This window comes from Pseudophryne corroboree, chromosome 11 (assembly GCF_028390025.1).
Source record: "Pseudophryne corroboree isolate aPseCor3 chromosome 11, aPseCor3.hap2, whole genome shotgun sequence".
NCBI classification, from domain to species: domain Eukaryota; kingdom Metazoa; phylum Chordata; class Amphibia; order Anura; family Myobatrachidae; genus Pseudophryne; species Pseudophryne corroboree.
Genome location: NC_086454.1, coordinates 332,306,152 through 332,331,988, shown reverse-complemented (window position 1 = coordinate 332,331,988; position 25,837 = coordinate 332,306,152). Strand labels below are relative to the sequence as shown.

Here is a 25,837-nt window from a genome sequence, read left to right as displayed (position 1 = left end):
GGCGGGCTTCTGTCCTTTTATGTACTTTAATGGCGGGGGTTAATGCACATATACAGTTTATCAGACTGTATTATGTGCTTTTCGCCAAGTAAGGTAATCTAATTGCTGCCCAGGGCGCCCCCCCCCAGCGCCCTGCACCCATCAGTGACCGGAGTGTGTGGTGTGCTAAGGGAGCAATGGCGCACAGCTGCAGTGCTGTGCGCTACCTTAATGAAGACCGGAGTCTTCAGCCGCCGATTTTCAACTTCTCTTCGTTCTTCTGGCTCTGCAAGGGGGACGGCGGCGCGGCTCCGGGACCGGACGACTGAGGACTGGGCCTGTGTTCGATCCCTCTGGAGCTAATGGTGTCCAGTAGCCTAAGAAGCACAAGCTAGCTGCAAGCAGGTAGGTTTGCTTCTCTCCCCTCAGTCCCACGTAGCAGTGAGTCTGTTGCCAGCAGGTCTCACTGAAAATAAAAAACCTAACAAATACTTTCTTTTCTAGGAAGCTCAGGAGAGCCCCTAGGGTGCATCCAGCTCTGGCCGGGCACAGATTCTAACTGGGGTCTGGAGGAGGGGCATAGAGGGAGGAGCCAGTGCACACCAGATATAGTACCTAATCTTTCTTTTAAGAGTGCCCAGTCTCCTGCGGAGCCCGTCTATACCCCATGGTCCTTACGGAGTACCCAGCATCCACTAGGACGTCAGAGAAATACAGTTTTATATATATATATATATATATATATATATAGAGAGAGAGATCTATATATCTGTAAGCAGGGCCGTAACTACGTGTGTGCCAAGTGTGCCTGGCACACAGCGCAGTTGCCCTGAGGGCGCACGGCCAGCGGCATATAATGAGTCAAATTGACTCATTACATGCCGCCTCTGAAGTCTGCGCCGCGCTGTGGAGGAGAGTTACAGTTCCTTCATCCCAGCATCCACAGCAGCGCCGGGCAGCCAATACGAAAGGAGAGGGGGATGCTGCAGCGGCGCTTACTACCAATGAAATAGCGCTGCTGCGGCTCCAGTCCACCTCCCTCCTCGTCCTTCTCACCTGCCTGCACCGAGGGAGCTGCACGAGGAGCCTGTCAGCGGGGAGATGGTAAGCATGTCTCTCTCTCTCTCTCTCAGGGGTACACCGTCTGCCATAATGTGTAAAAAGGGGGCCTGGCTGACGCAATGTGTAAAAAGGGGGACTGGCTGCCGCAATGTGTAAAAAGGGGGACTGGCTTCCGTAATGTGTAAAAAGGGGGACTGGCTGTCGTAATGTGTAAAAAGGGGGACGCTGTCTGCTGTAATGTATAAAAGGGGCTCTACCTGGTGTAGTGGCGCTATGTGCAAAGCGTAATTTGAATAATGGAGACTACTGTGCACCGTAGTATGAATTGCTATTATTTTGTGGCCACGCCCCTTCCCCATAAAGCCACGCCCCTATATATTTTTTCACGCGTCTGCGGCGCGCACTGCCCCTAACTTACATGGGGGGGGGCGCCAATGTCGTTTCTTGCACACAGCGCTAAAATGCCTAGTTACGGCACTGTCTGTAAGTCAGTGGAAGAAGGTTACCCAGGGTTTTTGGATTTTGGTAATATATAGCGTGGGGTGTTACCTAGGAATAAGTCTATCATGGTACACATGTGCCGCAATGTTCTGATTGTTGGGTATTGAGGCGTGTATGTGGGGTTGTATTAACAGAGGAGGGGGCCCGTGTGCACCTCTGGGTGGGCCCCCTCCTCTGTATGGCGCAGTAGTGTCAGGCATTGTGCCGGAGTCTACTGCGCATGCGCAGGTCTCTGGAAACATGGTGCCCGCCATGTTCCGGAGACCAATTTGACTACTGTGCGGCCATTTTGGCTGCGTTTTTTGGCACGACCGCAGCTCCCGACGCTGGACTCTGGAAAGGTAAGTATTAAAATAATGGGTGCAGTGTGTGCGGTGTGTGGGTCCCTCCTGGATCCAGAGGACCGTGTGCACCGCAAACACTGCAGCCATTATAGATAAGCCACTGCGCGTATGCCCGTCGCTACTAACTTGCCAAGAGCAGTGAAGGGGACACCTTCCCGCGGAGCCTCACCCACAGGCAGTTGATATGCAGATGGTCGGGATCCCGACTGCTGACAATACCGCCTGTCGCTGCTGACTTGCCGAAAGAAGTGCAGGGGACACCTTCCCATGGAGCCCTGCCCACAACCCTACTACTGAGGACCGATCGTGATCATACTAATGTAGCCCATACCCAAGTTGTGAGATATCAGGTACAATCCTTCGATTTCGACCGCATCTGTGAGAGAAATCGAAGGATTGTATGCACATTTAAGGTACCATGTGACGCGGTCACGCCGGTCGAATATCGCGTCTCATGATCGTATGTGCTGCACGTAATATTAATCGCATCGCAGTGCGATCGTATGTGTTTTTAAAAACACATGCGATATATCGCACTGCGATGCGCGATAGGCATCCGCCGGGAGTGGCCAGAGGCCGCTTCCACTCTGCGGTGACGTGCCCATCACGTGATTACCATGTGATCTATCGCACGATCGCATGGTAATCACTTTGGCAGTTCAGGTGCGATTTCATCGCACCTGAACTGCCGGTGCGATGCCCCGCGATGTCACGTGGCGGGGCATCGCACAAGTGTATGGGCGCCATTAGCCTAAAACCTGACTCGGAGAATTACCTACACAATGGTGAAAAACGCATCACAATCGGTTTAGTGGTTAGTTTATTGCAATCAGACAAATAAACATTCTCATGTATAGAATATGAGGTAGATGATAGATGATGGATGTATATGGAGCAGTGACTAGAGGGGAGCAGTGTGTGAGTGGCCACAGGGGGCAATGTTGGACTGCTGGGGCATGAGAGTGTCTCATAGACAGTGCAGGGATCAGAGTGGGCTGGGGAGAAGTGGGGTGGATCACGGAAAGTGTACAAAGTCTACTCGTGCCCGTGGATGTTATACTATATTCCCACCCAGAGGGAGGAGAGAGAGAGAGAGAGGGAGAGGGAGAGGGAGAGAGAGAGAGAGAGAGAGAGAGAGAGAGAGAGAGAGAGAGCTCCTCACACGCCGGAGGGTCGGAGAGACGGTCACACAGGAGCTGAGATGCCACAGAGACACACCAGTTAGGGCCAGAGAGAGAGAGAGAGAGAGAGAGAGGGCAGGGAAACTAGTGACAGCTCGGAGTGACAGCTCGGAGTGAGAGCGCTGTGCAGTGACAGCTGGGAGTGACAGCTCGGAGTGAGAGCGCTGTGCAGTGACAGCTGGGAGTGACAGCTCGGAGTGAGAGCGCCGTGCAGTGACAGCTCGGAGTGACACGTTACCGGGGAGAGACCGCCGCCTGCAGCCCCCGGGCTCCCCTCCTGCTGGCCCGCCGCTCTACATGGACGTGGTTCTCGGATCCGGGGTCTCCGGTTAGAGCGTGAAGTGTGAGTAACTTGTCTGCCCCCGTACTGCCGCCATGCACCGGGGTGCGAGGCGCTGTGTCACTACGGGACATGCCTCCAGCGAGGCTTGAGGTGTTGTGCCTCTCTATAGGGGTCTATGTACTAAGCCGCGGAGAGAGATAAAGTACCAGTCAATCAGCTCCTAACTGTCACTTTGCAAACACGGCCTGTAACATGGCTATGAGGAGCTGATTGGCCGCTACTTTATCTCTCTCCGAGGCTTAGTACATAGACCCTCAGTGATATACAGTTAGTAGTGTTTATTATGTTTCTCTGTGATTGATATACCTTCAGTGAGCGCCATAGACTTCACTTTTACATGTATTATGCACTCATGTGCTTTCCTGCTATATTATTATGTAGCCCACTGTCAGTGTGTTTTCTGCTGTACCTGTACTCCACTTTTGGCTGTACCTGTAAACTTCCTTCAGTGCGCAGTCGGCTGTCCCTGTGGAGCGCCAGCAGTGCGCAGTCGGCCGTCCCTGTGGAGCGCCAGCAGCGCGCAGTCGGCCGTCCCTGTGGTGCGCCAGCAGCGCGCAGTCGGCCGTCCCTGTGGAGCGCCAGCAGCGCGCAGTCGGCCGTCCCTGTAGATCGCCAACAGTGCGCAGTCGGTCGGCCCTGTAGAGTGCCAGCAGTGCGCAGTCGGCCGTCCCTGTAGAGCGCCAGCAGCGCGCAGTCGGCCGTCCCTGTGGAGGGCCAGCAGCGCGCAGTCAGCCGTCCCTGTGGAGCGCCAGCAGCGCGCAGTCGGCCGTCCCTGTAGATCGCCAACAGTGCGCAGTCGGTCGGCCCTGTAGAGTGCCAGCAGTGCGCAGTCGGCCGTCCCTGTAGAGCGCCAGCAGTGCGCAGTCGGTCGTCCCTGTGGAGTGCCAGCAGTGCGCAGTCGGCCGTCCCTGTAGAGCGCCAGCAGTGCGCAGTCGGCCGTCCCTGTAGAGCGCCAGCAGTGCGCAGTCGGCCGTCCCTGTAGAGCGCCAGCAGTGCGCAGTCGGTCGTCCCTGTAGAGTGCCAGCAGTGCGCAGTCGGTCGTCCCTGTAGGGCGCCAGCAGTGCGCAGTCGGCTGTCCCTGTAGAGCGCCAGCAGTGCGCAGTCGGTCGTCCCTGTAGATCGCCAGCAGTGCGCAGTCGGTCGTCCCTGTAGATCGCCAACAGTGCGCAGTCGGTCGTCCCTGTAGAGTGCCAGCAGTGCGCAGTCGGCCATCCCTGTAGAGTGCCAGCAGTGCGCAGTCGGCCGTCCCTGTAGAGTGCCAGCAGTGCGCAGTCGGTCGTCCCTGTAGAGTGCCAGCAGTGCGCAGTCGGTCGTCCCTGTAGAGTGCCAGCAGTGCGCAGTCGGCCGTCCCTGTAGAGCGCCAGCAGTGCGCAGTCGGTCGTCCCTGTAGAGCGCCAACAGTGCGCAGTCGGTCGTCCCTGTAGAGCGCCAGCAGTGCGCAGTCGGCCGTCCCTGTAGAGCGCCAGCAGTGCGCAGTCGGTCGTCCCTGTAGAGTGCCAGCAGTGCGCAGTCGGCCGTCCCTGTAGAGCGCCAGCAGTGCGCAGTCGGCCGTCCCTGTAGAGCACCAGCAGTGCGCAGTCGGTCGTCCCTGTAGAGTGCCAGCAGTGCGCAGTCGGTCGTCCCTGTAGGGCGCCAGCAGTGCGCAGTCGGCTGTCCCTGTAGAGCGCCAGCAGTGCGCAGTCGGTCGTCCCTGTAGATCGCCAACAGTGCGCAGTCGGTCGTCCCTGTAGATCGCCAACAGTGCGCAGTCGGCCGTCCCTGTAGAGTGCCAGCAGTGCGCAGTCGGCAGTCCCTGTAGAGTGCCAGCAGTGCGCAGTCGGCCGTCCCTGTAGAGTGCCAGCAGTGCGCAGTCGGTCGTCCCTGTAGAGTGCCAGCAGTGCGCAGTCGGCCGTCCCTGTAGAGCGCCAGCAGTGCGCAGTCGGTCGTCCCTGTAGAGTGCCAGCAGTGCGCAGTCACTAAAACCTGCACTGTTAGTGTGTCTTGAGGACCGAGGTTGGGAATGCCTGCTTTAGAGTACCAGCAGTGCGCATTGGGCTGTCCCTGTAGAGCGCCATCAGCATGCAGTCGGCCGTCCCTGTAGGGCGCCAGCAGTGCGCAGTCGGTCGTCCCTGTAGAGCGCCAGCAGTGCGCAGTCGTCCGTCCCTGTAGAGCGCCATCAGTGCGTTGTTGTCCATCCCTGTAGAGCGCCATCAGCGCGCAGTCGGCCGTCCCCGTAGAGCGCCACCCTTGCTCTTTGCATTGTTATTTTCCATATAATATAGAATCATTGCGCTTTGTGGTGCGTCTGTTCGTCTGCTATGCAGTCAGTGACAACAGTGCACCCTTAGTAGCAGATGTCACTTGCTGAATGTATCGCAGTACTCCTGCTGTGAGATGTTATGCTGCACACCTGCAGTAAACCTTGCCCACGTGTTACGTCTGCAGGGCTGTCGCTGCTTTCCCTATGCCAGTGTAAATACAAAGGGCCCCTTGTTTTCCATGTGCTGTGCTTACTGTAAGCTCCATGTTACACGGACTATGGGGGTCATTCAGAGTTGATCGCAGCAGCAAATTTGTTAGCAGTTGGGCAAAACCATGTGCACTGAAGGGGGGGGGCAGCTGTAACATGTGCAGAGGGAGTTAGATTTGGGTGGGGTGTGTTCAATCTGAAATCTAAATTGCAGTGTAAAAATAAAGCAGCCAGTATTTACCCTGCACAGAAACAAAATAACCCACCCAAATCTAACTCTCTCTGCACATGTTACATCTGCCCCACCTGCAGTGCACATGGTTTTGCCCAGCTGCTAACACATTTTCTGCTGCGATCAGATCTTAATTACCCCCCTCTGTGCAATACAATTGTATCTCCATGGCCCACCACAGGGAGCTCACGTGTGTTCACTACCTAAGTGTAACAAGTTCTATGGAGCCAACCACACATATGTCCATGTGATATGCCAACGCTGCAGACGTTCCCACAGTGATGTCTATGTGATGGAGAATGCGCGTTATCTGTATGTTCCTATAGTAAGTGACTTGATAGACATTTATTGAGCATGCAGTCGGCTTATTTTCTTGTGTCGGCTTTAGTCTAGCTTGAACTTCACACCTAGAGCATGAAAGTGACAGCAGGAAGTAATGCCTGTGCAGAGTGTTATGTGACAGCCGATGACGCACAGTGTGATGTGAAGCAGTGTATAGTCACACTGCTGCCAGTTCTATCCAAAATACAATGATGCGTGCTGTGCAATAGGCAGTAGATGTTGCAGCAGGCATGGTGGCCAGGGAGTGGGGGCAGGGTAAGGAGGGAGGGGAGGGGGGGCGTATAAAGTGCAAAGGAACATTACTGCATATTTGATTCACAAATTCACTTAAAAAAACCCCAAAGACAAATGATTTGCATTCCTAGGGAACCGGTCACCCCACCCTTTACCTCTCAGTGCCTGAAGGCTTATTTACATATCATGCCAGGGTGTTGCTGCTTATGACAGCTTTGCACGTTTTTGGATTGGATCCATTCCATAGACATCCGGCGCCAAAAATCTGTCCCCTTCTAATAACGCTTATGTTACAGCTGGGTGGAAAATAGAAGTTACAATTACGCAGTTTTATCTATGTATTACTAAAGCTCTACACCAGAGGTTCTCAAACTCGGTCCTCGGGGGCACACACAGTGCATGTTTTGCAGGTAACCCAGCAGGTGCACAGGTGTATTAATATCTCACTGACACATTTTAAAAGGTCCACAGGTGGAGCTAATTATTTCACTTGCGATTCTGTGAGGAGACCTGCAAAACATGCACCGTGTGTGCCCCCGAGGACCGAGTTTGAGAACCTCTGCTCTACACATTAGGGTTCTCCTATAGCGCCTGCATACTGTGCAGTGTTGTACAATGAGATGCCCACATATTGTGATGGAGTGAGGCAGAATGTGTAATAATGGTTCATATCCTTTTATTTGATGTTTTCTTTGGAAATGAATTGTCCATTCTAGTTTCCTCACTGCTACAGTGTAAAGGGCCCCCATACACTACAGCGATACGTCTGAGGCTGAAGTCGGAGGTGATTTCCCTTGAACTCTCCCGGGAGCTTCCCGGTACTGGTTCCATACGATTTGGTACATTTTGCATGTAATATATCTTATGCGATCCCAGCCATGGCTGCGGGAACCGACATATCACGAGCGCAGCATTAACAATCTAGGGGAGCCGATCCGACCCTCACGGGAACGCGGATTGGAAACACATCCAAAATGCCCGATTTCACTCGTTATATTGGCCCGAATGCCCGAAATTGGATGAAATCGGGCATTATCGTTCTAGTGTATTGGGCCCTTTAGATATCTACTTGTGGATTTTTGTCAGCGCTTCTTAGAACGTGTGTAGTATCTGAGCTTGCTGCAGATTGCTCTAGCTATTGCAAGATACATATGCTGGGTACACACTGGACGATAAAGCGAATGATGTAGCTGATACTGATACATCGTTCACAATATCTTCTAGTGTGCATGCACCATGGTGGTCATTCCGAGTTGTTCGCTCGGTAATTTTCTTCGCATCGCAGCGATTTTCCGCTAATTGCGCATGTGCAATGTTCGCACTGCGACTGCGCCAAGTAAATTTGCTCTGCAGTTAGGTATTTTACTCACGGCATTACGAGGTTTTTTCTTCGTTCTGGTGATCGTAATGTGATTGACAGGAAGTGGGTGTTTCTGGGCGGAAACTGGCCGTTTTATGGGTGTGTGCGGAAAAACGCTACCGTTTCTGGGAAAAACGCGGGAGTGGCTGGAGAAACGGAGGAGTGTCTGGGCGAACGCTGGGTGTGTTTGTGACATCAAACCAGGAATGACAAGCACTGAACTGATCGCAGAGTAAGTCTGGAGCTACTCAGAAACTGCTAAGAAGTTTCGCAATTTTGCTAATCTTTCGTTCGCAATTTTGATAAGCTACGATTCACTCCCAGTAGGCGGCGGCTTAGCGTGTGCAAAGCTGCTAAAAGCAGCTTGCGAGCGAACAACTCGGAATGAGGGCCAATGTTGCTGACAATGCACACTCCCCCGGGTCCCGTCGCTGACGACATCGCTGTGTGCGCACGTCATCTACTGAGTACCCAGCTTAACATGTTTTTTCTCCACTAAGTGATTTTGTAGGAAACTGTAATAAAAAAACACATAATTTTTACAGCTACAATATAGCACCTGGTTACACTGAAGCCCCCTTTCGAGCGAACTGCCGATATATTGCGAGCTCGTCGGCGGGTGTGTTCCCTTCATATGTCAATGAACACGTCATTAACAGACATATTGCGTCGGCTGTGCAGCACAGCTTGATGTATGATATATCTTCAGATATATCTGCGCATCTGGCAGTGTGTGCGGGCGGTCCGCCGACTGGTCATACACTTACTGCAGGGGGCAGGCATTTGAATTTAGTTGCACACGTCCTGGCCGACACGTCAAGCAGCCGGCTGGTAAGTGTGTATTGTGTATACTTACCTGGTTTGGCCTCTCGGACGGCGCAACCTGCGGGTCCGTTGGCGTGTTGGTCAGGTGTGTACGCAGCCTTTTAGATTTAGGAGGGTCATGCACTAGCGTGATTTTAAGTGTAAAAAACAGAAGTGTAAACAACAAAGCTGTCCTGTGGTTGTGTGCTACAGTAAATACAGAAAATTATGTCCTGTCTTTGTGTGCTACATTAAATGCAGAAATGATGTCCTGTCTTTGTGTGCTACATAAAATGCAGAAAATGATGTCCTGTCTTTGTGTGCTACATTAAATGCAGAAAATGATGTTCTGCCTTTGTGTGCTACAGTAAATGCAGAAGATGATGTTCTGTCTTTGTGTGCTACAGTATATGCAGAAAATGATGTTCTGTCTTTGTGTGCTACAGTAAATGCAGAAAATGATGTCCTGTCTGTGTGTACTACAGTAAATGCAGAAAATGATGTTCTGTCTTTGTGTGCTACAGTAAATGCAGAAAATGATGTTCTGTCTTTGTGTGCTACAGTATATGCAGAAAATGATGTCCTGTCTTTGTGTGCTACAGTAAATGCAGAAAATGATGTCCTGTCTTTGCACCCCTTACATTGCAACATGTTTTGTTCCAGGAGCAACTCTCTCCTATTTGAACCTTTTTTTGTTAGCTCCTAACTTGAATCTGGCCTTATTATATGTTTTCTGATCTTGATTATAATGTCACTTATTTTTTGTATTTTAAATTACTCTAGCTCAGTGTTTAACAAATTCAGTCCTCAAGGCACCCTAACAGCCCAGGTTATAAGGATAGCCATATTTGTGCACAGATGATATGACATATGAATTACGTCACCTGTGCTTAAGCATACCTCCCAACTTTTCAATGTCTATAATCGGGGCCCTCGCGCGGCGAAGCCTCGCGCAACCCGAATAGAGGGCATGACCTCAGACGGTAGGGGGCGTGGCTTCCAATGGCTGCACGTGGCCATGCGGCTCCGACCTGTCTTTCTTAATTTTGGGGGCGTGTCCAGCGCTCCCAGAGCAGCAGGGCAGCCCCCGGCTCACCTCTCGTCCCTGAATACATGCCGTGCTCGTGCGCACAGCGTGTGTTCAGTGATCACCGGCTACTTTGAGGAGCGGGTAATCAAAGGCTCACCCAACTGCCCCCCGCCCACAGGACACTGCGACTCACGGGTGGGACAGCGGGACAGTGTCCGAATAGCGGGACTGTCCCGCAGGGAATCGTGACAGTTGGGAGGTATGGCTTAAGCATGGATATCCTTAAAACCTGGACTGTTAGGATGCATTGAGGCAGGGCCGAAGCAGGGCTCTGAGGAGCACTATTGACCCCACCCCCAAACCTGTGACGCTCTGGGCGGTTCTACAGCACTGGCTGCAGGGTTCCGTTCCAGGTACATATAGGTGCTATGGGGCAGTGACGATGCCACCCCTGGGCGATGGCACCCCTCGCACACCCCTTGATATGGCTCTGCTTTGAGGACACATGAGTTTGGGAACCGCTCCCAAGTCTATCATATACACAGAGAATAAGTATAGAGTGTGAGTATATACAGAATGAGGGTGCTCTGCGCTGGGACTGTCCAGAGTTACAGAATTTGCAGGGACAAATCTTCAAAACCTAGGATGCTGAGGAGAATTGGGGACTGTTGTCAATGGTGCAACTTCAGATGACAGCTCAGTGCAGAAACTCTGTTATTCCTGTTTCCTGCTGTGAATACGTTCAGTGGACCAATACTTATCCAAGGACGGATTTGCTAGCTGCCGCCAGCAGCACACATGAAGGCTACTGACACCTACCTACACATCCAGCTGTACAGCAGTCTCACCTCTGTTCAATCAGGAAACGTGTGGTTGCCTTTTCTTTATGGCGTCCTGCATGGTAGTAGTGAGATATGTCAGCCCGATAACAAATCCTTTCAATGATCGTTGTAGTGTAAGTCCCGGGGTGAATGAACAGGAAGAAAGTCAGCCAGTCCTGCCTCATTGTACTGTGTAATATTACACTTTCTAGCAGCCTGAGTTATTGCAGAGTTGGACGAGATTCAAATGGATCCTCTGCCTGCAGGCAGTAGATGGCGCTCCAAATGGAGCTATTCATTTGTAGGCTGCCGGCGTCTGCATTTCAGCTTGAACCCATGGGGGTGGCGAACTAAAATGCGCGAAAGGTGTCCCGTTTGGGAGCCCAAAGGGCACTTTTTTTTTTACGGTTGCTAAACCCGACCTCTATGAGGATCTCCCGCCACTTAAGATGCCCTTTGGGCGTAATTCAATTGCTTATCGCGCCAGATCTCCCGTCTTTAGTGACAGGACATCGCAGTGTTTTATGTGGAAATGATTAGAACTGGAAGAGTGATCGTTAGATAGGACGTATAATGGAGGTTTCCAAAGCGGGATCCCAGGAGGCTACAGTGGCACCAGCAGGCCCCTACCCGCATTTCCTGTGCATTCTCCTGCATAATTCTGCCTGTTACTCATATTCCTTTTGGCTGCATGTATTTTTCAACTGCTGGACACACTTTTAACTGAGCATCCTGGCATTCGGGATTCCGGCGGTCATGTGACCGATGTCAGGATCCCAACACCTCTCTGAATCCTGTCGCCCCCCCCCTTAGGCACTAGAGGGGGGGCATTAGGTGTAGCCGCCAACCCCTGAGTCTATAGCCCTAGCCACCCACCCCGGACTCTTAGCCCCAGCCACCGTCCCCTGAATCTTAGTCCTTAGCCGCCACCCCAGGCGGGTTAGGGTAGGGAACAGGGGAGAGGTAAAATAATTACCCTGTCCCATGTCGGCATTTTTATTGTCAGGATGCCGGTGACGGTCGTGTGACTGCCGGCATCCCGACCGTCGAGATGGAGCATCACATCCTTTTAACTAGTGCTGTAGTTCTTGTGAAGAAACACGCTGAGAAATAGAAAGCAGCAATAAGATGTATGGCAACACCGGATAAATCCAGATAAAGCTGTTTCTAGTCAGAGTAGTTTGTTTTCAGCACACGTGACACACCTGAGCGTGCCGCACACTTTGTGGGTTACTAGTAACGCTTGTGTATTTTGTTATACGTTATAATGTAGTGGTGCTTTGTTTCTTTGTCTGGTGATCACAGGTGATGCTTTGGACCAGTGTAATGGCCATCCCCCGGCCAGGCACCTCTCTCCCTGCAGCGCCCCCACCCGCCGCCGCAGACATGTCCTCCCACCGGCCGCAGTTTTGTGCTCTCCCCGCCGCCCAGCTTACCCTCGCCGCCGTCCTGCTCTCGCCCGTCTCCATCTGCGCATCTGCAGTCGCTGACAGCAGCGGCAGGACGGGTCCTTGTGTACGGCCAAATCCGACAGTTTGATTTGGCCGTGCATTGAATAGGGGTTGTCGGATCCATTCCGACAACTGCATGTCAGAATGGATCCGACTCTTATTGAATATACCCCTGTGTCTTGTAGTTAAGGTGTGAGTCGGTGTGCACTCTTGGCTGATGATTGCTGCACTTTGGGCATATTACTGCACAGCAATGGCTGCTTCCCTGTAATGCAGCAATCCTCGTTTTTGAAGTGTGCCGCTGTACGATTTGTCATTTGCATTGTGTAGAAGGCGGAGGCAGGTGTCTGCAAAGCTATAACCTCCGTACTCGTAGAACAGTAATGGGAGGGATAGCTTGAGAGCTTTCTTGGTTTAAGGGAACCGCAGCTAAGGTTTACGTGTGTGAATCAGACGATGGTGAGATAAGAAGTATAAACGTGTAAAAGTCAAGATTTTTCACCAAGGCACTAAAACGGGATGCGTTTAATTTACCGGCTGTCGCGGCGCACAGGATGCCAGCATGTCCATGACACCCATAGAGTGGGGATGTACGCCGTGCGAAAACCTCGCCAGACAGCGGACATCTGCAAATCCGTTCACAACTCACTCACTCACCATCTAATGATTTTCCCAGTCTGTGCGCGGCCCAGGACTTACTCCTACCGTGCGATACAAACAGGCTGATCGGGGCCGGAGCTGACGTCACACACCCTCCCTGAAAACACTTGGGCACGCCTGCGTTTTTCCTGACACTCCCAGAATATGGCCAGTTACCACCCCCAATACGCCCACTTCCTGTCAACCTGCGTTTTTCCTAGCGATATAAGAATCTGCAGGATTGTTTTCACTGTTTGGCGTCGCGCCTGCGCATTGCGGTGGATGCGCTGTCATTTGATAATCGTCCGCTGTGCGATTTCGCACATCGGCGATCGGGTCTGAATTAGGCCCTAAGGCTGCTTATACATTGGACGGTTTTTCCAGCCAACTCTTCCGATGTGTGATAGTCCTGAACCATTATCATTCAGTGTAAGTCTATGAAAGGTAATGTCCCAGTGCTGGAACATGCCAGAAACAACTATCCTGATCGTTTCATTTCATGTTTAAACTTGCTTGATCTGTCCTACTGTCACTCTGCCAGTTTCATTCAGCGCGTACTGTGCATCGTGATGATAAATCGTTCAGGGTTTGGTTCATTCAGCGCGTACTGTGCATCGTGATGATGAATCGTTCAGGGTTTGGTTCATTCAGCGCGTACTGTGCATCGTGATGATGAAACGTTCAGGGTTTGGTTCATTCAGCGCGTACTGTGCATCGTGATGATAAATCGTTCAGGGTTTGGTTCATTCAGCGCGTACTGTGCATCGTGATGATGAATCGTTCAGGGTTTGGTTCATTCAGCGCGTACTGTGCATCGTGATGATGAAACGTTCAGGGTTTGGTTCATTCAGCGCGTACTGTGCATCGTGATGATGAATCGTTCAGTGTTTGGTTCATTCAGCGCGTACTGTGCATCGTGATAATGAATCGTTCAGTGTTTGGTTCATTCAGCGCGTACTGTGCATCGTGATAATGAATCGTTCAGTGTTTGGTTCATCCAGCGCGTACTGTGCATCGTGATGATGAATCGTTCAGGGTTTGGTTCATTCAGCGTGTACTGTGCATCGTGATAATGAATCGTTCAGGGTTTGGTTCATTCAGCGTGTGCTGTGCATCGTGATGATGAATCGTTCAGGGTTTGGTTCATTCAGCGTGTGCTGTGCATCGTGATGATGAAACGTTCAGGGTTTGGTTCATTCAGCGTGTACTGTGCATCGTGATAATGAATCGTTCAGTGTTTGGTTCATTCAGCGCGTACTGTGCATCGTGATGATGAATCGTTCAGGGTTTGGTTCATTCAGCGCGTACTGTGCATCGTGATGATGAATCGTTCAGGGTTTGGTTCATTCAGCGCGTACTGTGCATCGTGATGATGAATCGTTCAGGGTTTGGTTCATTCAGCGTGTGCTGTGCATCGTGATGATGAATCGTTCAGGGTTTGGTTCATTCAGTGCGCACTGTGCATCGTGATGATGAATCGTTCAGGGTTTGGTTCATTCAGCGTGTGCTGTGCATCGTGATGATGAAACGTTCAGGGTTTGGTTCATTCAGCGTGTACTGTGCATCGTGATAATGAATCGTTCAGTGTTTGGTTCATTCAGCGTGTACTGTGCATCGTGATAATGAATCGTTCAGTGTTTGGTTCATTCAGCGTGTACTGTGCATCGTGATAATGAATCGTTCAGTGTTTGGTTCATTCAGCGCGTACTGTGCATCGTGATGATGAATCGTTCAGGGTTTGGTTCATTCAGCGCGTACTGTGCATCGTGATGATGAATCGTTCAGGGTTTGGTTCATTCAGCGCGTACTGTGCATCGTGATGATAAATCGTTCAGGGTTTGGTTCATTCAGCGCGTACTGTGCATCGTGATGATAAATCGTTCAGGGTTTGGTTCATTCAGCGCGTACTGTGCATCGTGATGATGAATCTTTCAGGGTTTGGTTCATTCAGCGCGTACTGTGCATTGTGATGATAAATCGTTCAGGGTTTGGTTCATTCAGCGCGTACTGTGCATCGTGATGATGAATCGTTCAGGGTTTGGTTCATTCAGCGCGTACTGTGCATCGTGATGATGAATCGTTCAGGGTTTGGTTCATTCAGCGCGTACTGTGCATTGTGATGATAAATCGTTCAGGGTTTGGTTCATTCAGCGCGTACTGTGCATCGTGATGATGAATCGTTCAGGGTTTGGTTCATTCAGCGCGTACTGTGCATCGTGATGATGAATCGTTCAGGGTTTGGTTCATTCAGCGCGTACTGTGCATCGTGATGATGAATCGTTCAGTGTTTGGTTCATTCAGCGCGTACTGTGCATCGTGATGATGAATCGTTCAGGGTTTGGTTCATTCAGCGCGTACTGTGCATCGTGATGATAAATCGTTCAGGGTTTGGTTCATTCAGCGCGTACTGTGCATCGTGATGATGAATCGTTCAGGGTTTGGTTCATTCAGCGCGTACTGTGCATCGTGATGATAAATCGTTCAGAGTTTGGTTCATTCAGCGTGTACTGTGCATCATGATGATGAATCGTTCAGGGTTTGGTTCATTCAGTGCGTACTGTGCATCTTGATTATGAATCTTTCAGGGTTTGGTTCATTCAGCGTGTACTGTGCATCGTGATGATGAATCGTTCAGGGTTTGGTTTATTCAGCGCGTACTGTGCATCGTGATGATGAATCGTTCAGGGTTTGGTTCATTCAGCGCGTACTGTGCATCGTGATGATGAATCGTTCAGGGTTTGGTTCATTCAGCGTGTACTGTGCATCGTGATGATGAATCGTTCAGGGTTTGGTTCATTCAGCGCGTACTGTGCATCGTGATGATGAATCGTTCAGGGTTTGGTTCATTCAGCGCGTACTGTGCATCGTGATGATGAATCGTTCAGGGTTTGGTTCATTCAGCGTGTACTGTGCATCGTGATGATGAATCGTTCAGGGTTTGGTTTATTCAGCGCGTACTGTGCATCGTGATGATAAATCGTTCAGGGTTTGGTTCATTCAGCGCGTACTGTGCATCGTGATGATGAATCGTTCAGGGTTTGGTTCATTCAGCGCGTACTGTGCATCGTGATGATGAATCGTTCAGGGTTTGGTTCATTCAGCGCGTACTGTGCATCGTGATGATGAATCGTTCAGGGTTTGGTTCATTCAGCGCGTACTGTGCATCGTGATGATGAATCGTTCAGGGTTTGGTTCATTCAGCGCGTACTGTGCATCGTGATGATGAATCGTTCAGGGTTTGGTTCATTCAGCGCGTACTGTGCATCGTGATGATGAATCGTTCAGGGTTTGGTTCATTCAGCGCGTACTGTGCATCGTGATGATGAATCGTTCAGGGTTTGGTTCATTCAGCGCGTACTGTGCATCGTGATGATGAATCGTTCAGGGTTTGGTTCATTCAGCGCGTACTGTGCATCGTGATGATGAATCGTTCAGGGTTTGGTTCATTCAGCGCGTACTGTGCATCGTGATGATGAATCGTTCAGGGTTTGGTTCATTCAGCGCGTACTGTGCATCGTGATGATGAATCGTTCAGGGTTTGGTTCATTCAGCGCGTACTGTGCATCGTGATGATGAATCGTTCAGGGTTTGGTTCATTCAGCGCGTACTGTGCATTGTGATGATTAATCGTTCAGGGTTTGGTTCATTCAGCGCGTACTGTGCATCGTGATGATGAATCGTTCAGGGTTTGGTTCATTCAGCGCGTACTGTGCATCGTGATCATGAATCGTTCAGGGTTTGGTTCATTCAGCGCGTACTGTGCATCGTGATGATGAATCGTTCAGGGTTTGGTTCATTCAGCGCGTACTGTGCATTGTGATGATGAATCGTTCAGGGTTTGGTTCATTCAGCGCGTACTGTGCATCGTGATGATGAATCGTTCAGGGTTTGGTTCATTCAGCGCGTACTGTGCATCGTGATGATGAATCGTTCAGGGTTTGGTTCATTCAGCGCGTACTGTGCATCGTGATCATGAATCGTTCAGGGTTTGGTTCATTCAGCGCGTACTGTGCATCGTGATGATGAATCGTTCAGGGTTTGGTTCATTCAGCGCGTACTGTGCGTCGTGATGATGAATCGTTCAGGGTTTGTTTCATTCAGCGCGTACTGTGCATCGTGATGATGAATCGTTCAGGGTTTGGTTCATTCAGCGCGTACTGTGCATCGTGATGATGAATCGTTCAGGGTTTGGTTCATTCAGCGTTTACTGTGCATCGTGATGATGAATCGTTCAGGGTTTGGTTCATTCAGCGTGTACTGTGCATCGTGATGATGAATCGTTCAGGGTTTGGTTCATTCAGCGCGTACTGTGCATCGTGATGATGAATCGTTCAGGGTTTGGTTTATTCAGCGCGTACTGTGCATCGTGATGATGAATCGTTCAGGGTTTGGTTCATTCAGCGCGTACTGTGCATCGTGATGATGAATCGTTCAGGGTTTGGTTTATTCAGCGCGTACTGTGCATCGTGATGATAAATTATTCAGGGTTTGGTTCATTCAGCGTGTACTGTGCATCGTGATGATGAATTGTTCAGGGTTTGGTTCATTCAGCGCGCACTGTGCATCGTGATGATGAATCGTTCAGGGTTTGGTGGCTCTTCAAAATGGCATGCCCAGATGTCGCTCTGCTGGTTGGATCGTCTGACAAAATCGGCAGTGCACGGCGCCAGGCACCAGAGTGACCGTTATACGGCTCATTAGTTCCAGGGCCATAGCGATTGCTAAACTCTCATCAAGCACTATAATCTGTATTAGGCAGATGACACATTCTGAGTGAGGTCACACACCGATTAGTGTTACTTGTGCATTGTGTGCTGTAACAATCTATGCCAGATGCAAGTGTGCGTTAGTCCAGTGGCGGATCCAGGGGGGGGGGGGGGGGGGGCACTCGGGCCCGTGCCCCCCCTGTCATTTGTGGCCTCCCCCCCGTCCCCCCCCCCGCGGCGTCGGCGCCGCACAGGGAGATGACGGGCGCCCGCTGAGATTGTGTTACCAGCGGGCGTCCTTCTCCCTGCACAGCGGTAGCCGGAGGCAGGAGCTCAGTACTGAGCTCCGGCTTCCGGCGCTATCACTGCGCCGTGCGCTATGGGAGAGACGTCAGTCATGACGTCTCTCTCATAGTACTGAGGAGAGGACGCCAGCCAGGAGGAGGACTGTAGCGGCGCGGGAACGGGGCTCGGTAAGTATGTTTTTTTCTTCCTTAATGCAGCGGGGGCATCTCCTGGGGGAAAACTACGGGGGGACATTACTACTGGGGGGGCATCAACAAGGGGCATTACTACTGGGGGGGCATTACTACTGGGGGCATTATAACTGGGGGCATCTACTGGGGGCATTATTACTGGGGGGCGCCTACAGGGGGCATTACTACTGGGGGGTCATCTATTGGGGGCACCTAATGGGGGACATTTTTACTGGGGTACATCTACTGGGGGCATTATTACTGAGGGGCATCTACTTGGGGCATTACTACTGGGGGGGTCATCTATTGGGGGCAGCTACTGGGGGCATTATTACTGGGGGGTATCTACTGGGGGCATTACTACTGGGGGGTAATCTATTGGGGGCAAAGTCCTAGGGGGCATTACTACTGGGGGCAAACTACTGGAGGACATTATTACTGGGGGACATCTACTGGGGGCAAATTACTGGGGGGCACCTACTGGGGGCAAACTACTGGGGACATTATTACTGGAGGCAAACTGCTGGGGGACATTATTACTGGGTGGCATCTACTGGGGGCAAACTACTGGGGGGAATTATTACTGGGGGCCAACTACAAAGGTGCTAAGTACTGGGGGCATACTACAGGAGGGCATTACTACTGGCGGCTTAACTACAGGGGCATTACTACTTGGGGGCTAAACTACAGGGGCATTACTACTTGGGGGCTAAACTACAGGGGCATTACTACTTGGGGGCTTAACTACAGGGGCATTACTACTTGGGGGCTAAACTACAGGGGCATTACTACTTGGGGGCTAAACTACAGGGGGGCTAAACTACAGGGGACTTACTACTTGGGGGCTAAACTACAGGGGCATTACTACTTGGGGGCTAAACTACAGGGGGGCCAAACTACTGGGTGCATAACTACAGGGGCCAAACTACTGGGGGCATAACTACAGGGGCCAAACTACTGGGGGCATTACTACTGGAGGCTAAACTATAAGGGGGGCATAACTACAGGGGCTAAACTACAATGGGGCAAACTACAGGGGGGCATTACTACTGGTGGCTAAACTAGTAGGGGCATTACCACTGGGGGCATAATGACTGGGGGCATTACTACAGGCAACATTACTACTGGGGGCAATACGGGCATTGCATAAGGGGCACCACTACTATGGGGTCTATATAAGGGGCACTACCAGTACAGTGGACATTGCATAATGAGCGCTACAACTGTGGGCATTGTATAAGAAGCGCCACCTCACATGCACCGAAGCCGCACGCAAATGTACTTGCCCCTTCCATGGTGCCCCCCTATCATTTTCTTCTGGATCCGCCCCTGCGTTAGTCTGTAGTGTTTTTATCCGCGTTTGGCGCTCACTATAGACTGGCCCAATGCATTTCCCTACGGTAAGGGCATAGAATAGAACACCATGGTCCTCAGTGTCTGCTGAGCTATTCAGTCGCAAGGTAGTCAGTCGACTCTCCACTTGTGGCTAGATGGAAGTAGCTGGGTGACAATGGGGCATATGCCGTGGCGTGGAGGTGGAATTGTGGGTGTATGCAGGGATCCGGCGACTTCGGGCGGATGTATAGGGGGAGATCCTGATCTGTTTTCAGGCACAGAAAGGGCACAATGCAGCTAAACACAATAGGTGAATAGCCAAATGCATGTAATAATCAGGAGTGTGTATCAACCCAAAAGGAGGGTTCACTAAGTCCTAAGCATGCACCCTCGATGTTCTGGAGCTGCTGTAATTACATATAGGGGGAGATGTATCAAGCCTTGGAGAGATATAGAGAGGTTGCCCAAACCCACTTCTGTCATTTATCTAGCACGTGACAAAAGCTGGTTGGAGGGTTTGGCCATCTTCTCCACTTCACCACTCTCCCAGGCTTGATAAATCGCCCCCTTATTTTATTTTTGTAGGATAATACTGTTAGGCGCCGCGGTCCGGGACTTCCTCCCGGCCCGGCGCCTAGCAACTAGGGACGCAGAGCGCGCTGAGCCGCCGGGTCCCTAGCAACGCTAGGACGCCGTGCGCGCTGAGCCGCCGGCTCCCTAGCAACGCTAGGACGCCGGGCGCGCCGAGCCGCCGGGACCCTAGCAACAGGGACACCTCGGACGGACCGCGTTCCCCATTGCAGGGCTGATTATTAACTGTGCACACATGTTTTCTGGTCGTGCAGCAGGGCAGCTGCACAACATTCATTGTAATCAGGCTCTGGACTCTGATTGGAGGATTCCCTGCTAAATGCCTTCTCAGTGCCTCACACAGACGCCGGTGATAGTTTCCTGCATGCTGCTCATGTTGGTGAACGTCTGTTCCTGGTCTGCTGTGCCCGGTCATTCCAGTCCTCTGAGTTCCTGAGTCTTGGTGTTTGTCATCTCATCCCAAGCAGTTCTCCTGGTCCTCATTTACCTGTGACAGTCTTTAGAGGATCTCGTTTGGTTTCGTGAGTGGCGGCTCTGCCGCGTGCTGCGGCCTAGGCCGCTTCATATTGTTTTCTGGTTTTGGAGCATTTGCGGAGGTATCCGCTTCCACAGTCCTCTCCGGAACTCGGCGGTGCCGTGTAGGAGAGTGGACAAGTGGAGTATTTTGGTTGTTCTTTTCCCTGGCGGTAATCCGCGCATACTTTAGTTTTAGGTTTGTTAGTAGCCCCTGGCCTTGTTGTTTAGTTAGAGGGCCCCTTGTTATCACCCTGTCTCGGTTCACTCTTTGTCTCTCATTAAGACCTGAGGGGGCATCGGAGTTGGGCAGACGTAATCCGCCCTTGAAACGCGGCTGCCATGGGCCCAAGCAACCATAGTCTCGCAAGAGTGTACTGACAGCACGGGCGAGACAACAGAGATAGGGCGCCAGGGGCTATTCCCATTCCTTTCCCCTTTCCCAGCATTACGTTTTGGTATTCAGGTCCTTTCATATAAGATCACCCCAGACCTGAGTATTAGAATCATAGCAAATCCAGATATCTAATGTCATTATTTCAGTAATTATCCTATTAATTACAAATATATAAGTATAGTAAGTATAATGTTTCTATTTGCAGAACTGCACCTTGCCATATCTATATTAAACGTTAGTGTCAAAGATTAATAAAAAAAATAAAAAATTTTTGCATAATTTGTTGCAGCTTTTTGCTCCTTTTCCCAATAGTCTTACACATAGAAAATACATTTTTGCAATTATTTTTTTCTGCAAAATTTTCCACATACTTATATTAAATTGCAGTATACATAATCTAGTGTTCACTCTAGAAACAATAATAGACATATGTGCGCGTGTGTGTCTGAAAAGGGGCGTGGTCATGTAAAATAGGGGTGTGGTCATAAACTGTCATTTAAGTGGGCGGTGCGGCCCACAGACGTTACTGCAGGGGGCGTGGGCGGCCGGCGGCGTCACTATTAGGGCCGTGCGGGGCTTCCCCCAAGCTCTCTTCCCTAGTGAGACTGCGCACAGCATCTTTACACGCTGAGAGGGCAGGAAGCGGACGGCTGTTTTAGTGGGGGCGCCGCAGAAAGGGCAGGGCGAATTTCGCCCTTAAAAAATCGGGCAGGACGCGGCGCCCTGCTAAAACAGCCTAGCGCGAACACTACATAATTAATATTACCTTTTAAGGTGGCCATACATTAGGATGACCCGCATGATCTCACTATTTCCTACGCAGCTCTCCGGAAGCTCCCTGGCGCCTCCTGCAGTACGGCATCATTAGCTCAGAAAAATTACCTAACGATCTGGCGTACGACCTATAATTCACCGCTACCCAGATTTCCTGATCCAGCGGGGCCGCGCTTCGGATAGTCTTCGTTAGTGAAATGCAAACGATTTGTACTTTCACTAACGATATATTGTTCCGATATATCGATATCCTGCATATTGGCTCGATGTTCTTTTTAGTGTGTGGGGGGCTTTAGAGTATCAGATTTACAATTTTTTCATTGGATTTGTAAGTAATAATAATAAAAAAAATCTCCATTACGCCCTTCAAATTCAGATTCATTAATACATACACACTTTTTATTTTATATTGAAAGGACGGCACTGGCAGGGTGGTTCGCTGTGTAGGGGTCGGCTGGCATCCTCTTTCCAGCAGGGGCAGCTCTGTGCAGTGAGATGAATCGCAGCCGCTAAGCTGCGCTATGCTGACGTTTCTGTCAGTGCTGTGCGACTTTTGCCCGAATAACAGTGTCGGGCAGCAGGAAAATGTTGCCGGACAGACATATAGCATGAGGAGAACACTGGTCAGACTGCAGACTGCAGAAGATCATCTGTTCCTTTAGGAGTTGTGTGCAGTTTTCCTTCTTAAAGGGCACAATTCAGTTCAATGACCGCTTAATAGCGCTTGGAATTAGCTCCCGGGGCTATTCAATACAGCACCCTGTGACAGCCAACGACGGAATTTCTTCATGCACCCCCGGAGGGGTGCGAGCAGAAAACTGACAAAAGTGCCGGCGCAATGCTGATTTCTGCCCTTAGCACAGCGGAAACAGCGTTGCGTCAGGCACTTAAGCTGGAGAATGCTGGTTCTCCTGACATAACACCCTGTTTAGTCCGAGAGAACGGGCATTCTCAGATCTACTACTGCGCTGTATTGAATAGCCCTGGGAGCTAACTCCTGGCGCTATTCAACGGTCATCGAATTGAATCGTGCCCAAAATCTCTACGGAATCTAATTGTTGATCGGTAGCAATCGTTAGAGGGGCATTGAATACTCTAAGGCTACATGTACCATGGAACACTATGAAGACGGCCATTCATAGGTGATCAGGAGGTCCTACCAAAGCTGCTGTAAAGACGAGTAGAAAACTCACCAGGGAGGTTGCTAAGAAGCCTGTGGGAACATGAATGGAGTGGCAGGAACTTCTGCCAGGAACTGGGAAGTGACCACAGTCTCCTGTGTTCTGTATGTCTTGGCTTTGGGCAGGGTGGTTGGTTGGTGAGATGGGTGCCTGTTTCCTCCCAAAACCCCCCAAAAACATATAAACCCTATTGTTGTGGAAAAAAATAGATTGAATCCCCCTAACCACGTGGGAGAATGTCTTCTGAGACCAAGGTTTTATTTGCTGTCTTTAATTTTAAGGGGGGAATTTCATTGTTTTTTGTAATGGGCACCCAATGGAGCTATTCAGTTATTTTGCATACCCTCCAACTGTAAATTTTTGGCCGGTACAGTACCGTTTTTGTATGGTCTGTACCGGCCAAAAGGGGCCTTGCACCAGGTTCAGCGTCTCCAGTAGTCCCATAGAGTTAAATGACAGCACCTTTGGGCCATGCCCCCTTTACCTGTGGCCATAGCCCCTTTCCTGTTTTGCACCGATTTCTGGCTCTGCAGTGTTGGAGGGAATGGTTTTGCCAGTTGGGAACGACTGCATTTCTGCCCGCACCCTCCTGAGGTGGCCACCAGAAACCTGCGAAAAGTTGGCTGTTTAGGAGCGCCGTCCAGTATTTTGCACGGGTTCATCTGTTTTAGGTGTCTAAACCCAGTGCATGTGGGGCGAGACAAGTAATGCAGTTGCGGCTGAGTGAGAATTAAAGGGATGAGTTGGTAACCCTACTGGTGATCCTAACAGGATTGGTCACCTGTGGCTGCAGAAAGAGAATCTTCTGTAACCTGGGCTCAATGCATACGTGTCACTACCCCCCTCTCTCCCCCCTTCAGGCAGCAACGATGGGTGATCCTCAGGAACGTCTACCCCCCCCCCCCCTCTCCTCTCCTCTTCTGCTGACTACTCTTCTTGCATTCTTTAAGGACTGTTAAATCCCATGCCATGAGACGTGTAACTAGGGAGAGAGAACGTTTTATATAGTGGACTACTGTGTTGATAACGTTTACTGTTACAATATTCTCACTTGTCTAATTATGTCTTATCTGTTTAAATTGCTCTGAAAATAATCTATGTATTGCATGTTGCCAGACTGATGTTGCAGTAGAATCCTGGAAAATCCCCCCAACCTCCCGGCTTTGGAATTTTTTTTTTGTCCCTCCTTACACCTAGTGTTTCATAGACTGGAAATGATTGCATAAATCTAGAGGGATCCGGTCTGAAGATCGACAGTGTCTAGGTCGACAATGTTTAGGTCGACCACTATAGGTCGACAGTCACTAGGTCGACATGGATGGAAGGTCGACAGGGTTTCTAGGTCGACATGTGCTAGGTCGACAGGTCTAAAGGTCGACATGACTTTTTCAATTTTTTTTTCTTTTTTGGACTACGATTGGAACGGTAATCTGTGCCGAGCGAAGCGGTAGCGGAGCGAAGGCACCATGCCCGAAGCATGGCGAGCGAAGCGAGCCATGCGAGGGGACGCGGTGCACTAATTTGGGATCCCGGTCACTCTACGAAGAAAACAATACAAAAAAAAAAATCCTCATGTCGACCTTTAGACCTGTCGACCTAGAAACCCTGTCGACCTGCCATCCATGTCGACCTAGTGACTGTCGACCTATAGTGGTCGACCTAAACATTGTCGACCTAGACACTGTCGATTTGATGAACCACACCCAAATCTAGAATACTGAAAAAATAAAATAACAAAAAAAAACCTTTTCCCCATATTACTTGACAGGTTACTCATGATGACATCATAATTGCTGTGATGTCACTGCCTCCAGAACTGGCAGCTGCACTTACCACAGTTGCCTAGAAACCACATTGTATGGACATCTTGTTCTTATGCATTTACATCCGTGTGTGAGAGTGACGCATGGAATAAATCCCAGCGCCCAAATGTGTGCTCTGATTTCCATGCAAATGAATCTATTCCCAACATATGCTCGTTATCGTGTAGTAGCACTTTACTACTACAGAAACTGCTGCAGACCTGAAATGCTTTTAATGAGTGAATACAAGCCTTTACGGTAGTGGCGTTGGGGATTTATTCCGTTTATACACCATTCTGAGCAGTGGTTTTTACAACAATACAGTTTGTGACGGCTACACAGGCTTTTTACACAGATCAAGAAAATTGCAGTTTGTTTTACACAGATTTTGGAGATGTAACAGACCGACAACCGTTTCAGGAATTTGAATTGAAAAATGTTTTCAGAAATGATCTTTTCATGAAAGTATTTGTGCACGCACAGAGCAGTTGAGATCTGATAGACTATTGATTTTAGGGCCTAATTTAGACCTGATCGCAGCAGCAAAATTGTTCTCTAATGGGCAAAACTATGTGCACTGCAGGGGGGGGCAGATATAACATGTGCAGAGAGAGTTAGATTTGGGTGGGGTGTTGCAGTGTTAAAATAAAGCAGCCAGTATTTACCCTGCACAGAAACAAAATAACCCATCCACATCTAACTCTCTCTGCACATGTTACATCTGCCCCACCTGCAGTGCACATGGGGGGTCATTCCGAGTTGTTCGCTCGCAAGCTGCTTTTAGCAGCTTTGCACACGCTAAGCCGCCGCCTACTGGGAGTGTATTTTAGCTTATCAAAATTGCGAACGAAAGATTAGCAAAATAGCGAATAGAAATTTCTTAGCAGTTTCTGAGTAGCTCCACACTTACTCGGCATCTGCGATCAGTTCAGTGCTTGTCGTTCCTGGTTTGACGTCACAAACACACCCAGCGTTCGCCCAGACACTCCTCCGTTTCTCCAGCCACTCCCGCGTTTTCCCCAGAAACGGCAGCGTTTTTTCGCACACACCCATAAAACGGCCTGTTTCCGCCCAGAAACACCCACTTCCTGCCAATCACATTACGATCACCAGAACGAAGAAAAAACCTCGTAATGCCGTGAGTAAAATACCTAACTGCATAGCAAATTTACTTGGCGCAGTCGCACTGCGGACATTGCGCATGCGCATTAGCGACTAATCGCTCCGTTGCGAGAAAAAAATACCGAGCGAACAACTCGGAATGACCCCCATGGTTTTGCCCATTAGAGA

The 25,837-nt window shown here is 50.3% G+C and overlaps 1 protein-coding gene across 2 annotated transcripts in view; it reads left to right on the top strand.

The window, feature by feature from the left end:
- The first annotated feature begins 2,863 nt into the window (after positions 1–2,863).
- The window catches only part of CPNE2 (copine 2), a 201,941-nt gene continuing 178,967 nt past the window's right edge, over positions 2,864–25,837 (top strand). Inside the window, exon 1 of one of the 2 annotated variants that reach the window (XM_063945763.1) lies at positions 2,864–3,410. The gene's annotated coding sequence lies outside the window, so the exon portion shown is untranslated. Of the gene's footprint in view, positions 3,411–6,276; positions 6,417–25,837 lie in introns of those variants that run through there. The other variant, XM_063945764.1, reaches the window with a different exon arrangement.